The sequence below is a fragment of the Typopeltis vanoorti genome, chromosome 13 (genome assembly GCF_054136105.1).
Source record: "Typopeltis vanoorti isolate ZY-2024b chromosome 13, IOZ_Tvanoo_1.0, whole genome shotgun sequence".
NCBI lineage: Eukaryota > Metazoa > Arthropoda > Arachnida > Uropygi > Thelyphonidae > Typopeltis > Typopeltis vanoorti.
The window spans coordinates 83100978-83118225 of NC_143561.1; the positions used below are offsets into that span (position 1 = coordinate 83100978).

The 17248-nt window shown below is 34.0% G+C and overlaps 1 protein-coding gene across 6 annotated transcripts in view; it reads left to right on the forward strand.

The window, feature by feature from the left end:
• The window catches only part of LOC150100319 (poly(rC)-binding protein 3-like), an 874229-nt gene that overhangs the window by 138894 nt on the left and 718087 nt on the right, over nucleotides 1–17248 (forward strand). For 4 of the 6 annotated variants that reach the window (XR_016549294.1, XM_090403220.1, XM_090403219.1 and 1 more), the window contains exon 2: nucleotides 12040–12113. The exons of the other annotated variants lie outside the window; for them this stretch is intronic. The gene's annotated coding sequence lies outside the window, so the exon portion shown is untranslated. The remainder of the gene's footprint in view (nucleotides 1–12039; nucleotides 12114–17248) is intronic. 6 annotated transcript variants of the gene reach the window in all.

Below are 17248 nucleotides of genomic sequence, written 5' to 3' on the forward strand. Positions count from 1 at the left end.
TCACCGCTCGCTACACTAACAGGTAAGGTTAACAGTATTCTTAAAGCAATTGAAAAGTTAGGGAAAGATAAATTATTGGATACAATAAAATTAAGAATATCGAAAGGGTTTTGAATATTTAAATTATCCATCCGAAAAATATCCCGGAAAGCACATAACTCGTCATATAGTTCTGTTGCATTTACGCCTTTATTGTCGCCGTCCTTCAAGAGAATCTCTAAATCGTCACAATTTTTTCGTAAATCTTCGTTATTAATTCGTAGTAATCTATACAAGAAATTGAAATTATCATAATATATTTTTAGCTGTTCAAAACGTTCTATTAACGAACACATTGCAACGTCTAGAAGTGTATAAAACACATTCACTCTAAATGTATCTTCTGGCGATTGTGGCGTTTCGTCATGACGCTCGTAGTCAAATTGTCGTGTCTTCTTTCGTCGTCGGACTTCCGTACCAGTTTTAAATTCTTGTTCTCCATCCACCTCTTCACTCAGTTCTTTTGCCGTTTTAGAACTTCTTTAAAATTTGTATCTGATCGATACTCTTGTAAGAATATTTTTAAGTTTTCGATAAATTCTAAAGCAAGTGTAATGTTCATATTTTTGTCTTGAAGCATTTTACTCACAGTGTTTATTCTGTTAAGTAAATCATGCCCAGTTATAAGAGAGCAAATAAATTTGTAGTCCTTTATTTTAGCACATAATGTTTATGCTTCATGCTGAGTTTCTTTATTAAAATTTTCATTATTAAAAATTTCAAAAAGTGCATCGTAAATTTCTCCTAACTGATATCGTAGAGGGCGGATTGCATTAATTTTACTTTCCCATCGCGTTTCTAATGGCTGTTTCAATGTTATTTGTTTTACGAACTTTAAAAGGATTGCCCAATGTTTGTAAGAGAAGGAAAAGAAATTGTATATTTCTTGAATCATTGCAAAGAAACTAATTGTATCTGCATATACTTTGGTTGTATCGTTAATGATTAAATTTAGAGTATGAGCAGCACATAGCACGTAAAAAGCTCGAGGATTTTTGTTCAAAAGGAAATTTTGGAGCTCATATTTTTTTCCCTTTCATATTTGCCGCATTGTCATACCCTTGACCTCGCATGTCTTCAATGGGGATGTTCCATTTTTTCAGTTATTCCATTATTGTTGCACATAAACCACGTCATGTGGAATCTGATATATCTGCAAAACCTAAAAAGTTTTCGCTGATCTTGACAATTCCATTGTCATAGGAAACAAAGCGAATAATAATAGTCATTTGTTCTGTTTTACTTGCATCAGGTGTGCAGTCTAAAATTATGGAATAATATTTAGATTTTCGAATTGATAATAAAATTGTATCCCTGATTGCATTTTTTAAAGTTTCCAATATTTCATTTTGTCTGTCTTTACTCAAATAGTGTACTCTATTATTTCGATGTAGTGCCCTTTCAACATGATTTTTCCATAACGGGATCAACCTTCGCAAACAGTTCGACTAATTTTAAAAAATTGCCGTTATTCTTTTCATATAATTTATCAGATGATCCGCGAAAAGCTAAATTGGCTACCAAGGAATTTTATCATTTCAATCAAGCGTTCTAAAACACTCGTCCAATGTTTCTTTTCCATTTCATACATGCTTTGAGTTTGGCAATCAATAGTAGTTTTGTTTTTTAAATTTTTATCAAGTTCCTTCCATTTTAAGAAATTTTTCATGCGAGTTAAACTAGTCTCATGTCTCTGCAAAGTTGTACTTACATTTCTCCAATCGTTATAACCTTCTACAAAACTACTTGATTCAGTAGGTGCAAAAAGTTTGCAACAAAAGCAAAAAACAGAATTTAAAGTTTCGGAATAAATGAGCCATGTTCTTGGCACGAGCTCCCCGTTTTCCATTTTTCTATTATAATACGTGTCGCCAAATTTATGTATCTCTGGGATATGTTATATTTTTCTTTTGAACAGGCCCCGTTTCAATTAAAACAACTCGTAATTTTTCATCAATATTTCCCCGTTCACCTGGATCTTCTAAATTTAGAGACTAGCAATGTGTTAATTTCGTGGTCAACTACAACTAAATTTTCTAACTGTTTTTCACTTAAATCATGCGTCTTGTTATCTTGTTCATAGTTGCAATAGTACTTTGATGCATACTGGATGATGTGCACGGTTCTTCAACAATGATTTCTGATGTATCGAGTTGGTTACAATCTGCATCAGAATATTTTAATATTTAAATTTATTAAGAGCCCCAGTTTGTTTCTTAACATCTGCTTCTTTCGCAGCATGTCGCTTACGATTTTGTGCACTGGATAACTTTTTTTTTTTTAATTTTTGATTCCATTTCTATTTTTATACCCACAAGAAATTATTACACAACACGACACAGAGACGAAATAATAGTTGGCACTTAGCTACTGTCAGTAGCTTACCATATGAAAATTCGTTTCTGCACGTAAAAACCGTTCACCATTTCACTTTAGATAGACTGCAGTAGACAACATTCTCTACGCCAAGCATTTAGCCTGCTCTCGCTGCAAAATTGTAAACAGCCGGCTGACCAAAGCGGCGGCAATACAATTTTTCTTAATTTAAATTTATTCGGTATATCCGGCCTTATTTATTTTAAAATTGATCATTCTGAGAAATTTTTGTTTTTATGATAAATTTTTTTTTCTTAAAAATGAACTTATGAACGGTGCCCCGGCGGCGGCACCCGCATGTTCTGCATGTCCGCTTCCCCCTTCCCTGCTTATTCCATCTTTACCACGAGTTGCCTAGACTTTACTAGTCATTTAGACTTGTGCTACTTTACGGGTCACTTAGACTTGCACTAACGTGCAGGCGCAAACTTGACTTATTTGTCTGTTTGCTTACTTGGGAAATGGAGTAAAACCAGGTTTAAAATAGCTTGGCATCTTTAACATATACTATACCCAAGGTAAAAAACTTCCTACTATTTCTTTGTTTTTCTTCAATTTCTGCAGAGCTTTATATTCACTATTGGATATGTTGGTTTTTGGTGGTCTTGCTTTGGTGAGAACACAAACTACATCCAGTCTAATATTGTTGGCTTTGTGGTATGAAAAGTGGTGGATCCGCGTTCGATCTGGATCATTATATCCTCGGCCGGTATTTTCCTGGAAGCAATGGCGAAGTTGTGGCCACTTGATAGTGCGATTAGTGCAGCAGGTAACTTAACTGAAGAAAGGTTGACTACAGTGTTGGTTAGAAGCTTTGGTTCGGAGGTCGAGCTCTTTTTTAATTTCTCAAATTTCTTGATATGTCGACCCCGTATTTTTTCAATATTCAAATGTTCAAATTTGAGCAATTCAATGTTCAAATGACAGTGCCCTAACCACTGAACTAAAGCACATCCTCAACACTTTCTCAGCCAATGGCTACCCCCCCCCCCCCCCAAAAAAAAAAAAAAAAAAATCCAAAAAATATTGAAATCAATAAACCACAACTCCTCCCTCCCCCTTCACAACAAAGATTACTCTAAATCCATCACCATTCCCTATATCCGAGGCACCTCGGAAAAAATTATCAAAATCTTAAGAAAAATATGACTTGATCTCTTGTTACAGACCATATAGAAAATAGGCATCCCTTATCCACTCCACTAAAGACCAACCACTTCTCCTAGACCTACCTAGTGTATACCAGGTCCCTTGCAGCTGTAAGTTGTCCTACTTTGGCCAAACAGGCAGGCCAGTGAATATCAGAATTTCAGAACACAAGGACTACATCCGTTTTCACCAGTATAGCCACTCTGGTCTCTTGCAGACCATGCTCTGGATACACGGCACAGAATACGGTGGAAGAAAGCCACAATAATACACCGTAGCAAGTTCAAGTTGATGGGGTTAATAGTATTTAACATATTGCATTTAGTAAAATTTAACTTGTTACATTTAAATTTTTCAAAATGTTTGTCATTTTTGGGTTAGGGGGCGCAAGTTAGGCACTTGCCACAGGCGCTTCATACCCTCGTTACTGTACTGCTTGTTATAAGCAGTACATTATAGCAATAAGAACTGTGATACTTCTTGAGACGGTATACAGTGTAATATATATAGACAGTATTGTGCTGTACATTATAGTATAATGTCCTTAATTTATGTTTTGAAGATATACCGACATGTTTGATTTCCATATTCAAAAATATTGTTCCAATATCATTTTTTTTTTCAGTTTCACCCATTAAACATTAACTCTCACTGTTCGAATATTAAGTTATTCTAAATATCTGACCCTAGACTTAGGGTTAGATATCTACACATTACATATGATGCATTTTATCAGCTGTAGGGAAGCTTATCAAAATATTTTTAGACTGATTTTGACACCTTTTCATCCCTTTCTTAGTTCTAATTAATTTCACCAACTTCTCTTTCCAATTTTGATTATTTGGAGATTATCAAAGGAGCTTTGTACCTGTTCTTTTTCAAGTCTTAAATCCAATATTGATTACCCCGTATCAAGATGCCCACCATCTTCAGAGCACTAGTATTCAGTTCCTATACATAACTTGTGTATTACTGATATTACATTTCATGTCGTTGTTCATTTTACTCGGTATTACGAGATAAAAATAATACTCCATACTAACCACTTTTTTAAAATTTAATTACAAAGTATGAGGAAACACTGACTTCATACTCTTCCTTTATTCATATGTTACATGTGCCATTCATTACATACGAGGATGATTAGTAATTTTATGGGAAGTGGTATTACTTCCTAACATTGGAGGACCCAATTGAGTCTCTACTTTGCTGACATGAGACCCTGATGGCCAGTCAGAAACTGAAATTAAATGATAAAAACAAGTCTGGTCTTCAGGCTAGAAATTTTACTTCCTTTTGTCACTGAGTTTTTCAGTGTTATTGACATATGGAAAAAATGTGCATATTTTAAAAGGATGAATTTTTCATAAAAAAGCAGATATGATACATAGATATAGCTTAGAATTTTTAGGAATTGTAAAGATTCCACTTTTTTTATTTACAACAGAAAGTTATTCAAGCAAATAAAATACTAACGAAATACTTTTTGTATATATTGTTGTTTTAATATCCCTTCAAAATAAATATAAATCCTGATTATGTTCCTGCATATGAATTGTCAACTGTTTAATTCACTTGAAAATATAAAAAGGCAAAGAAAGGATAGACTGAAGCTACATAAATTTAGTGTTATAATGTGGGTATAAAAGGAACAATCTACAAAATTTGGTATACATAAGAGAAATAATTAGCTTTTTTTGCTAATACAGGAATGTCTCAGGCTGTGTTTTATTTCCTGGCCTCTTTCATCCTATACATAAATGACCTTTCATTAATCTCATATCTATCCAGCAAGGTCTCCCCTGTCCTCAAAACAAGTAAATTAAACCACACAAAAATTATATTATTTTCTTAATTCTTTACCAAGTGTAAGCAAACAAAGTTAGCATGTGAAGTAACTTCGTAATTATGCCACTCTTGTATATAGAGGCTGTTGATTTCATATCAGCTGCATTTCAGTATCAGTCTTGTATGGTATAATTTACCTTATAAGAAAACAAAACAAAAAACTTAAATTGAAAAATTGCGATAATCACCATGAAAGAATTGACATGTCTTCTTATATATCCTAAAAGAAAAAGAACAAATTATTACAATTTGAAGAAACATGAGGGGGGGGTTAAGATTTAAGATATGTTCTTTCTTGTGGTTATAGCAGCTGCTTTAATATCATTTTTGTTCTAGCAAGATAATTGTAGCTGTTATCTTGATTTGAAATTTACTGCAACTCATTTCGTTATCAGAACTTTTCAACGCCTCCTCCTCTTCGTACTTCTTATCTGTTCTGGCACAAATGTATCACAGCTATAGCTTCTTCAGCCCATAGAGAACTTGATGTCCTTTTCTGCTTAAGCCTTTAATTTTTTACTGTTCCTTAACTCTTTACGAATTCCAAATCCACATAACATTGGAATATTTTCCCCACATTTGGAGTTATGCACAAAAAACTTCTAGAAAATGCTTTCTCTCCAAAAGGGGACTGTTTGACTGATTGGCCTTCTCTGATACTTATTCCAACAAATGCCCCATTTCCATGAGCGTTTGTTCCACTAAATTGAGATCAACCATTTTTCTCTTTTCTGCTGGTGTAAGCAACATCTGCTAACTCTCCAAACTTAATTATCCTCTTTTATTCCGTGTACCTCACTTCAACGGAACATCCTTTCTAATAGTGTTTCCAAAAGACTGTATCCTTCAGGCATTAAAAAAAAAATCAGCTCACATAGTTTTCGGTGTCTTTCAAAAACTCTTTGAGGCTTTCGACCAAGTCTTGATGACTTGGTCGGAAGCCATAACAGTTAAGATTTGGTTACATTTGATAACAGTGAGAAGAATAGTTTCTTAAAAGTTGTAGATAAAATGCAGTCATGTTTATGTAAGTTGGGATCGTTCCAAAGGGTTACTTTATAGTTCTGATATGATGCTCCATGTCTTGAGGAGTAGAACCTACTTCTGTAGTTTTTTCATCTGCATATTTCTTACATGAAAAGATGCTGATAATATTGCCACTCTTATTTATTTAAGGAAGTTTAAATCCATATGTGGAGGATTTCAGCTCTCTTGCTGCCAAAGTGATAGGTGTTGGAAGAACAATCAACTTCTGTTTATCGGGGGGGGGGGAGAAACCAGTGTTTCTCTCACTGTTATCTTGATTTGAAATTTACTGCAACTCATTTCATTGCATTGTATAGTACTGTTATCTCTAAAATTTCTGGGAAAAAAAAAAAATATATATATATATATATATATATACCGTATTTTTCCGTGTATAAGACGAACTCTACTTTTTCGAACACAAAATTAAGAAATCGATATTTTAAACATTAAAACAGGACACATTTGATATTTTTTTAAATATTCAAAGTATATTTAGTAATTAGATAATATTTTTAAGACACATACTAAGAAATTATGCATCCTCTCAGTTCCGGGCATATCATTTTCTTCGTCACTATTAGTTCCAGACATATCACTTTCTTCAACCTCTACTGCATCACTGCTGTCCTCTGAGTCGCATATATATAGACAGTGACTCAGAAATCATCCTCAGTTCCATCCATGGCATTGCTGATTCCACATTCCTTGAAGGACTTCATAACCACCTTGCTTGACTCTATTCCATGCGTTTAGGATCAATTTGCATACCTCAGTAATGGTTGGTTTTTCCACTGTTCCTGTCGGTGGCAAGTTATTACATGTTTTTTGTATCCATTTATTCCATTTCTTCTTTCAGAGCTTTGAAGGGCTTGTTGATAGAAATATCTAGTGGCTGTAGCTGACCTGTAAGTCCACCAGGAATAAGTGCTAGCTGTGTTCGCAAATCCACTGCAACCCTTTTTTTGTCTTTTCTGTTAAATGTGCTCGGAACTGATCAAACACGAGCAGAGCTGGCCTCTTCGAGATCCCTCCAGGTCTTTTTGACCCAAATATTTGCAAACCAAATAGCCATAATCTCTTTATTCATCCAGCCGTTCTCATGAACTTGGATAAGAACGCCAGGTGGTATGCTCTCTTTAGGATGTGTTTTCCTCTTAGAAATGAGCATAGGAGGCAGTTTGGTACCATCTGCATAGCATGAAAGGACAGAAGTATAGTGTGTCTTTTCATGACCACTTGTTTTGAGCCCTTTCATATTAACAGTTCTGTTGGAAGGCACATCAAAATTGAGAAGCACCTCATCTATGTTTACAATCTGACGTGGTTCAAAAGCATATTTTTTTCCGAAGTTTTATGAGATAGGAGTAAAACTGTTGGATTTTATCCTCATAAGCTGGTGGCATTTTCTGGGCTAACTTGGTTCGTGTTCTCATAGCCAATCCTCTCCTCATGAAGTTGAAGCACCATTTTACCTTTCCTGTGAAATCAACAATGTTCATTTCTCTTGCAAACCTTTTTGCTTCATATTGAATAAGCTTGGTTGACACATATCCCACTCTGGCGCTGCTCCATGATCCAAGTCTTAAGCCTCTGCTCCACTTTTGGCCATTGTGTTGGTTTTCCTCTTAAGGCCCTCTTCTTTTTTGGCATCTTGAGTAGTCGTTCTCCCTGTTTTCTCCACTGTCTAATCATACACTCAGTGGGAGGAGGTTCAAAACTGTCTCTCTGAAGCTTTATTTCCATGTTCTTTTGCGTAATTGATGACTCTTAACTTTGAAGAATATGACAATTGTTTTTTATTTTCGGACATTTTTATGGGCTAGTGTTCAAAATATTGTTAATGCATTAACTTACCCCGCAATTCATACGTCTGCAACTCGTTGCAGAAGTATGAATGCTTTCCGAGTTCTGATTAGTTTATTCAGAATCAGCCGGTAATGACGTCAAACGACAGAGTTAATAAAGGCTGGTGATTGGCGGAAGCCTGTTCGCGGAGACAATGTACCTGCAGTTTCGCCACGGCAACCGCGACTCTCTCAACCGGTTAACCCCTCCCCCTCCCGTGTATAAGACGACTCCCAATTTTTTGTCTAAAAATTTTAGAAAGTATTGTCTTATACACGAAAAAAAAAAACGGTATTTTTTTGGAGATAAGAGGTGAACATAAAATCAGCCTTGTATATGATTTTGACTTCTTTCAAGCGAAATAGAAACCGTATAAATGCATTTACTTTTCTTATGTGACTCCCACCCACGAAACGTTTTACTTGCACGAGCATGTTTACATTGAACACCATTTTTCTTTCAGATTTGCAGACGATGAAATTGTTAAGAAATGAAAGTTGTTTTCCTTTTCCATGATGAATTTTGTATGAAGATGCTGATTATTTATGTAATTAAGGAAATATACATGCATAGAATATGATGCATCCTTTGCTTCAAACAGAATAACAGTACGATGCCATTTTAATGGAATCTTTTATTCATTGTATTCCAAAAGTCTATTTACTAGAGTATTTTTTCTATACTGTATGTGGTTATTTTCTGTGTTTTTATGTATTCTAAGATGCGTAACCTAGATTATTATTATTATTATTTGAAACTTCCAGGGAGTCTAAGGACTCATCGCGGGAGGGCACTCTTCTCTACCTCGACAAATACATCTCATCCATTCCACCACTACTTAATTCTCCAATCATGATAGCACTTACCATCAACGTCATCCATCGCCCATCATCACCAACAACAGTATTTTTTGTCTGTAGATTGCGCGTGTTCTGAAGGCCGATTTTTCTGTACGCGGGATGAAAAAACCCGAGTTTCAGGGAGAAAAAAACCCTGCTACCACCGTATGAGATCGGCCAACTCACCTTTAACTGAAAAAGCCCATATAAGGATTCCCCTCGTCAAGACGAGAATCGAACCCAGGTCTTTTCCAATCGAAGGGCACAATGTTCCGCTATTCTTCCAATTGCGCTACGGCGGCTAACATGCATCTCTTCCCCAGTGTAAACTGTTAGGTTACTCAAATAAAACTTTCACCGATAGTCATTAAGATTCAAATCCATGAGTGAAAACTAGGGGAAAAGTTCTAGATTTTTATCTCTATGACACAGAGGATGATTAGTTAGAAAAGTTATCCATGAAGCTATGGTAGTTCTTTAGCTTGATGAACTTCTAAGATTCTTTGCTGCATGTACCAACTTCTTCCATTCCTTCTTGAGATCTTTCAGTCCAGTCAAGGATTCATATTTCAACTAAGTATTTTTTGGATGTTATTCTCCGGGCGATTCCTTTAGGTCGCTTTACATCAGACCTCATCTTGAATGCTTGATTAGCCATTCTCTTCTCACCCATTCTTTCTACATGTGCAGGTCATCACAAACTGCAAACTCTGATTTTATCAGACAGAAGTGGAGATCTATAGAGTTCATATAATTCTTGATTATACTTTCTACATTCACTTATGTTATCTCTTACAGGTCCATAGGATTTTATTTTCAAAGAACTGCAAAGCTTTGCATATTAGTCTGTTATGCTCCAGGTTTCTGTTCCATATAAAACAATAGGGCTAATGATTGTCTTGTATATTTCTGTTTTGATTCTGCTTGACAGAATTTCGGAAGATACTAAATGATGTAGTGAATGATAAGATCTATTGGTGGCATGCATTTCTGTGCTTATTATATTATCTTGAGTAATCAATATTTCAAGATATTTGAATGAAGTGGAACTTTCAAATTTCAGGTTATCAGTAAAAAAAAAACTGGTGGATGGATTACAAATGGTTGATTTGTAATCCATCCACGAAATTAGTGCTAAAGAGTCGGGTATCTATGGAGAAAGATCGTAACCTTTCTCCATAAATTGTGATCTGAATTCAAAAGCACTATACCTGGGTGACAATTACATTGAGAGAGCAGAAGCATATCATTTAAGTTTACAGTTCTAATCGTCATCTAACTTCTTAGCGTACTTTAGTATAAGAACAAGGTCCTACTATTTTGTTCCAAATACTGAGCGATTAGCCACTTACTGAGACTCTATAATTGATTGCTTTTTAAAAAGCAACCGTTGTAGAGGTAGTTGAACTGCTTTTATTTACCAAATTTGGCATTTTCATGTTCCTCATCTGCCGTGTATTTGAATATATCCAGCATATTTCGGAAAGGGAAATCTTTGCTGTCTCAGAGCTTTCATATTTATTCTTTCAAAAATAAAACCGATTCACCATCTGCCAACTTTGTTGATACTAGAAAACCTATCATTTAATCAGTAATCATCAGAATGAATTTTGTCGCTCGTAAGTAGGATTTTTGCTACTATGTTTATCTTAAAGGTGAGTTAGCCAGTCTCATACGTGTGGGGGAAAGCATTTTTTTCTCTGAAAACTTTTTTTTCCCGCCTCGCAAAACAAGCACACAGAGCTGAAGAACAAACTCAATTAACATACATAGTACTGTGACCTCATAGGCTTAGTTGCTTTATCCAAAACCAACTCTTGTCTGTATCTTCGAACCTCTCGTCTTCCACAGGAACATTCAGAGAAAATTGAGCAATCATTCTAAACATTTCCATGTTATTTTAATAAGGTCTGGCATAGGAACCTAGATTATTCTATGGTTTTTCCTTCTGTTGGACGGATTTAGATGGTTTGTTCCTCTCCTGATTCTCAATACTTGCATATTGCATAATATGATGGTAACTTCGTTCGTCTCAAACTCATGTTACTAATTTTACAAACTGACATGTTTAACATAGTACCGAAAACAAAACAATTAGTGTTAATTGAGTTAGGATAAGGATTAAGATTCCTAAGGATTTAGAAGGATGTACGCTTGTAATGGTCTGATTCTGCTTTGGTGGTTTATGTCTAATGGATCTGGTTTCCTTTATTCGAATGATTTGTATTGCAGTGTTCGTTTGGATAACCTTTTTTGTTCTTCATTATTTCTCTATTTCTTTTAGGATCAGATGGGATGGGGTGTATTTTTCTGTTTTTCTCATAAATTTCATTTCAGCTACTAATAATATTTAGTTTTAGTGTATTTCACTTGTACAAAGTAGCATTTGATATTGGTAGTATATTTTAAGCCTCCAGCCTAGTCTTTGCAGTTTGCGATATTTGTCTCCTTATTGTTGAAATAAAAATGTAGTGTTATTTTACTTCTAGTAGACCTTTTTTAAAAACCGTTTTTGAGATTATCATTACGAAATCTTTGTCTGTTTTCTTTACGTTTTAGAATACTTTCTAAAGTTTATCTTCATATGGCTAACTTCTGAATTATCACCTGTTCATTTGCATAAAATGAGTGTGTTTAAATTCACTTTAGAGAATTGCTCAATATTTTGAACTATTAGTGTTACAGATACTGGAATATCTTTTGTCATATTCCTTGGTTTATTTCTTTACAAGATAATTCAAACTATCTATATTTTATTTTCCAAAATGTGTGTAATAGCTCATAGAATGGTATTTGTATTTCTTGTAATATGTTAAATAAAATGTTGATTTTTAACCCATATCGAATGCTTTTCAAAATTTATGAATAATATGATTCTAGATTGTACTCTCTTCTTTTTTTCTATTGATTTTAGACAGAAAGCAGGATCTATATATGAGTGCCCTTTCCTAAAACTACTGTACTTCTGGAATAGAATCTGAATATTTTGTAAGTTTCTTTTCTAATATTTTATACATTTTTGTAATACGAATTCTAAAATGATTATATACTTTTAGGTTCATGTTTATTACTTTTTTATAAATAGGAATTACTTCTGTTGCTGTTTTCCATTCTTCTGGTGGATTTCACGTTACATGAATTTTATTCAAAAACAGTGTGTGTTTTAAACCTTATTCCACCTTATTTATGTAATTCCGAGTTTGTTATTGCTCGTAGTGATTTTCAGTTATTTTCCTTCGCACTGATTTGTAAGTATTCAGTTGTTACAATTTTATCCTTTCCACCTGTTTGGTAGATGGAATGTAACGATTATTCCATAATTCTGAGTTAAAAATGTGTTTTTGCTGCCTACCTATTATTTTACTTTCAGGGGATTCATCAAGGGAGGCCCTATATCGCCTACATAACTTTTCTTTTTTAAATTCATTCGCGCTTTCTTCATTCACCTTCAAAGGCAAGCCATCTCAGTTCACTCATCATTCTACGAGAGAATTCTAGCTTTCGCTACTTTCTTGATTACATCAATTCTCAACTTCCATGAATGCCCTCTCATCATATTTCCTGTCTCTAATATCTTACTTAGATACTGAATTTCCAGGAGATGCAGTTTTTGTAATTAAAAAAAATATTAAAGCATAATATTTACGTATGAAATTCAGAATTGTTACAAGTAAGTTGTAAAAGTGAAATTGAAAAGTTAAAATGAAAAAAGTTATTGTTTGAAGAAACTTATTCTTTGCGAGTTACGGGTGAAAAAATTATTGTACACTGTTTTCGAATTCTTCAGTTAAAAAGGAGTTGCCATTAACCGAAGTTTCGGATAATGAATATACTTTACATTATTGCATGAGGAATCGATATAGTTCGTAATAAATATTGCATTTATTACCAATTTATTATATTTTCTTTGCAGTTTATTTTGCAATAAAGTTCTTTATTTATTACCTTTTGCTCGTAGAATCTTTCTATAACATGTTCTTTCGAAAGCCAATATTCGTCTTAGAGTTTTTGACCATTGCCCATGTCTCACAGCCATAGAGAGCACATGGGAATATGCATGTTTCCAGCAGTCTCAGTCTTACTGATTTACTTTTCCATACCTTGTCCGTTGTCTGTAGGTTTACTTTAGCTTTTGTCATCCGAGATCTCATTTTTACAGTCTAAATCATGCGTCATTAGTTGCTTCCTAGGTAAGTGAAGTTCCTAACCTCTTTCAGCTCTTGTCCGTTGACCTTTATTTGCTTTTCATCCTCTTCTATGTGAATATAATTGTTTTTTTTTTTTTTTTCGATGTTCATTATCGCCCATAATCTCAAAATCGCAAATTGTTTAATTTCGTACCAATTGAGTGAATTGAAATTTCCCTTATTATCCTTTATGATATCCATTGTTCTTTCCAAAAGCATTATAAAAGATGCTTGGGGATATTGGATCTCTTGTTGTCCGGAACCATCTTCCCATTTCTCCACAGTTTCTTACAGCAGCCTCTGCATTGTCATTGATAATGTTATGCAAGAGACATATCAGGTTTGAGTACAGCCCTTGCCACTTTCTGATCTATACTGTCGAATGCTTTCTGAGAGTAAAAAAAAAAAAAAACACGAATAAACAATTTTATTTTTACGTAGAGAGTTTTCCACAATCAATATTAATATTTGAGGTACAGTATTTCCGTCTCTTCTAAATCCTGTTCTTACTTCCATTTCTTCCGTTAGTTTCCTTATTCCTTTCCGTTAATATCATACGTACTCGTTCTGTAATTTTTGCAGTCCGCTTTGCCTTCTTTTTTGTGAATGGTATTCGGATTGATTGTCCATTCTTTTGGTGTTTTACCTTCCTCCCATACCATGTTACGCAACCGGCACAGTTCGTCTATTATCACATCCCCACTGTTTCAATATCTTTCCATTGATCTCATCGTTCTACGGGCTTTTATAGTTTTTCAGATGTTTTACTGCCTTTACAACCTCATCCCTCAGTATATGTATTTCTCCCTTTGTGCTTGCCGGTGATATTTCCCTCAATTCATCAATTAACTTAATGAAGTTAATTTTCAGCTGCCCTTTGTTATCATTCGAACAGTGCCATAATCAGAGATCCAGTTGTTGTTAATCAAAGTATTATAATGATAAAAAAAACTACACTGAACTGAATAGCTCTAGGCTATTGAATACATGCCCTTGTCAGACCATCTGAAGACTGTTTCTTGGATTTTAGCACTTGCAGGAGAAGATTTTATGCCTGCAGCTAATTATTTTGAAAAGATTTTTGGTATTCACTTCGTTTTTGTAGGAAATTCCATACGTTTTCATTGTATTTGTCATTCGTATTCAAAGTGCGATCAGCCAGTTGATATTTTTCAGTTTAGTCACAGTAGCGGTTTTATTTGTGTGGGAAATGTTCATGTATATAACCTTATACGTCGCCATAAATCATCTTGAAATTGTGGGTGCGATTAGGATTCTGCTCATTCCATTGCACTGTGTTCTAATCATGTTATCACCCCCTGGTCACGTAACAAAATCCTGCACATTATACCAGTTCGATTTGTTATCTTGTTATCATTTACAAGTGTTTTCCACAGTCTACCAACTCGGAGCATGCTTGAAGTTAAGACTTCACTAATGCAACATGATTTCGTTTTGTTTAACTGTTTCCTAAACTTATTCTCCAATTTTTATTTGTTATGACACCTATATCTTGAACCTAAACTTTCTTCTACCTTTCATAAATTTCATTGATTTAACAGTCCTAAGCAGAAAATTTAGCCCAAGCATGTTGACTAGAAAAATCTTCAGTTCTGAGTTCTGTCAACGTACTATTGAAATAGTTGAAACTTAGCACTTCACTATGTTTCATTTTCATTTATTTAATGTGAATATTATTGTAAAATTAGGGGGAAAAGGTTTATAGTACAGTTATATAACATTTTCGAATTTTATTATATATATATATATATAATGTAAATTATTTTAATTTTTTTACTGATAATTCTATAGTAACTTATGCGTTTTGGAAAATGTATTATTAACGAGGTTAAGTGATAAGAGTTAACCATTTTAGCGGTGTGGATCGGTCGGTAAGATCCCATTGTGTATATGTTAGTGTGATATAACTGTTCAAGTATTTTACATGTCGCAAATATGTCTCTCTTACAAATGCAAAGTGAACTGTAGGTTGCGTTATATGGAATTATTCTGCTACATCAAAGCATTACTGATAATAAATTACTTTGTTTCAGATATTACTATTGCCCTGCTTAAAATTTTGCTTTCTAATAAACGGATCTGCTAGTGATCCATGTAATATTTTTCAAGAAGCACCGTAGAATATAAAAAAATCTGACATTTAATATTAATAATTGACAACCAAAATTAATTCGCAACTTTCTATTTTTCAAAAACAATCTGCTTTTGAGTACATTTGAAGTCGCAGCACAAACAATAAGTAAACAGCTTAGTGACAAACAAGTAATAATAAAAATAAATAAATACACATAAATTGTAAATGTATATCTTGGTTGGTTGAAGTGGAATTTAGCCAATAATTTTTATTTTAAGTGGCATTGTTCATCATCGGAGTTATATTATTTTTTTTATCATCAAAGAGCTGATTTTTAAATATACGGTTTGTGTTTACTTTTTTTGCACGTTATTATTGTCTTTCGCATAATTCCTTTTGAGCTCTTTATCCATGACCATGTCTAGTATTAGGTAATTATTAAGGTATATATCATTTTAAGAAATTTAACAAAACTATTGAGTCATTAAAGAAAAGATGTACATATTTTTCTTGTACAAGCTACTTTTGTTTTAATGTTTAAATAGGATTGTGTGCGCGCTAAAAAGAAACAGGTAAGGAAATAATCTTAAGCATTCATAAAAAGTGCACTTCGTATCGCATTCTTGCGTGATCCCAACAGTCGAAATTAGAGCCATTTTCGGCATGTACTACCGTAGACATAATTCCCCCCCCCCGTTCTATAAAATTAAATTTCATCAAGCCACACAAGAATTATACTTTCAAATTGTCCTACTATTACAAAATAAAAATGTACCGAAGGGAAAAAATATCGTAGGATTTAATCCCAGAACTAGTTTTACAACAAAAATTATTGTATTGTATTATTTGCCTTTGAAATTGGTTTTGCTCATCTCTGCCATACTGAAGATAACGTTTGCATCCATTGCGCTAGGCTTTTATAAAAAAAGACAGACTGTTAAAGACTGTTTAGTCGCCAAATAGAAGGAACTTGTACCTAGCCGTTTTTTTTTCGACCGGTTCTCGAGTTAGTCGATCTTTAGCACAGGCGAATAGAATTTTAATCTTTCACCTTAAAAAAAATAGATCGCAGAACCTCACACTATTAAAGACATTACGTTTTCTTATTAAAGTTTTTTTTTATTAAAGAGACAGTACGGCAGTTTTCTGCCGTACTGTCTCTCTTCCTGCTAAAAAGCTTCGATTCAATGATAACTTCTGCTCACTATCAGTGAAGGTTGAAGGATGGAGACTGGTCACCTGCTGTCGTCAAAAAAGTTAGGATAACACCTACTTCGTTTGGGGAATAAAAGGCGTCAGAAGATTTTATTTATTTTCATTCATAATGAAATTATAACCAGGAAGAATCATATCCACCAATCGTGAACGTAGGACTAGTTTAAGAAAACCACCCGTCCCAGTGTCTTTACGCACTACGCAAATAAACATTACTGTTAGCGAGGCCTTATAACTGTTTACTTATAATTCCGGTTGAAATCGTTCAGAATACTTTTGATTGCCGATATTTCTGTTGTTTTCGCGAGAGTTATTTCTCATACAGATAGTAGTATTAAAACACCTGGCTGTTTACCTTTTAGATATATGGTTTATTAAATATGATCCATTATTCTCTCACATAATATATGCGTGCAGTTTTGTTGTGCCTAATTTTGCGGTTGCAAATGTTCCGATTGAACTAAAATTGAAATCACTCCATAAATTTTAATGGATATCCTACACTCGAAATTTCATTATATTCCACCCAACCGATGTGAAAATATTAATATTATGAAATTGAATTGAACTATATTTGGACGTCTTGTGTATCGTAAATTACACATATTGTGAAATTCCAGCGGGTC